This window comes from Eucalyptus grandis, chromosome 3, assembly GCF_016545825.1.
Source record: "Eucalyptus grandis isolate ANBG69807.140 chromosome 3, ASM1654582v1, whole genome shotgun sequence".
Lineage (NCBI taxonomy): Eukaryota > Viridiplantae > Streptophyta > Magnoliopsida > Myrtales > Myrtaceae > Eucalyptus > Eucalyptus grandis.
Genome location: NC_052614.1, coordinates 58,017,603 through 58,019,652, shown reverse-complemented (window position 1 = coordinate 58,019,652; position 2,050 = coordinate 58,017,603).

The window sequence follows — 2,050 nt, the reverse complement described above, 5'->3', positions numbered from 1 at the left end:
TCGAGCGGTGATCGTTGCCCCTTGCACATTAGTCTAGCCCTAATTTTGAGCAGTGATGGTTGCCCCTTGTATAGTAGTCTAGCCCCGATCAAAACCTTATAGCAATGCTCCTTCTCAATCAAAATGACCCGACTCGAACATTTTGACTAAACTCAACCGGTTCGGATAAGGTCGACCGGTCACCATCCCTAAAATCTCGAAGGAACTTCGGCACCCCTAGTTGATCCAAACCCATGAGGGTGGGAACCTGATTTCAGATGTCGACCATTCAAAATTTCTGACCCATTGGGCCTGTCGAACACTGCCCAAGCATAGCTTACCATTTCAAGCCCTAGGTTTTGTAGTTTTGGGTCGTCTTCGTATACGCATGCGTTGGTTTAGACAATCCATTTCGGATCGAAGTAGACATATGGATTAGCAATCTAGTATGGTTGGCTCGCTTACTGTTGAGATCAGAAGTTAGAGAACGCATCTTTGCACGCTGAATTTCCATCTCGAGCCGCATCATCAACGTGTAAGTCCCAAACGTTATCGTATTATGCTCAAATTCTTGATAAAAAGAAAACAGTGCATTCCCCGATTTTAGCTACCAAAGCCATATTCTGACGATTTTTCAGGCCCAATAGCAACAAATAGGCCTATTGGGCCTTTACAATGAGGCTTCCCTCATGCAGCAAACAAACCGGACAACTACATCCGTTCTGTGATCCGTTTCAAACTTAGGATTTCGAGTCAACCGTCTGATCATGAACTTCTAATTACAGCTTTCGAAACTTACATTGTTTCGAGGGGTTTGAGCTCTAGCTAGTATCTGATGGTTCTAATCCTTTCGATAGGGAGTTCATTTCGAATAAACCTTCTTTTACATTGTCGGAGGACCGAATAAGGATCCATGGAAGCAACAAAGAAGATGGCGCAAAAGTAAGAACATGAACAGCTCATGGCAATCCTCTTATGAACTTACATCTTTATGACCTTTTTGCCCGAAGTTAGTAAAACATTATATTCAAATGTTAAAATCACTTATTCGTCTAACAGTTAAAATTCTTAAAAAAATTGGCAAGAGTTTTAGAAAATCTTTCATGGTATCAAAGCGGAAGTAGGAGATACGGAGGTCAAATTTTTCCAAACCTCTATTTGCCTCATCTGGGTCTATTTTCATGTTTTGGTTTTAGGCCAAAATCCAGTCTACACGTGAGGTAGAGTGTTATATTTAAATATTAAAATTTCACCTTCATCTAAATAGATAAAATTACGCACTAAGGATAGTATTATATTTCTAGCCACTGCTATAAGTTCTGCGGAGTAGAGCCAGTGCCCATTTTATTCACTAACTCAATAGCTATATATATTTATAAACAAAATAAAGCTCGATACGAAAAAGTAAAAACAAAAACAGGTACAAGGGCTTGGCATGCCAATCCTCCACTCATCAAGTCCGTGATTAGCTTCAATGTGAACAAAATTCCCATGACCTAACTGCAAGACAAGCAAACATGCTCTGTCTCATTCATTAGATTGTCAAAGTCGACATTTTGTGGGGCGCACTATCTTTGGCCCATGGCATCAAAATTCTGATAGATTTCATCAATTATCAACTTCTCAATTAATTGATTTTGTTCTTTTGTATCTTTGCTTTTTCGGTGTTGTCCAATCTCCTTTGGTGGGTCACTCAGCTTCTAACCCTAGCTTCCAAAGCAGCAATTGCACACTGTGACAAAATCTTAAGTTTTCATGGGCTCTTTTCTTTTCCTTAGCTGGACCACTTTGTCTTTTCTATACACCACCAAGCAAATGCCAATTGGGATTTGATGTAACTTAGTGCTTACAAACCAAAAATTATTTTTTCTGAGGTGGGCCTTGGTTTACTATATACAGTTGTAAAATGTGGACCATCTTTGATGGGAAAGTCTTTGTTTTTATTTAGATCAGTCCCTTGAAGAAAAGGACATAATGACACACATGTCATTCATGGCTATATATATTTTCGGATTCTGTACACTCACATTGAATGTTATACGAAATTTCATTAAGATCAGTGTGGTGGTCC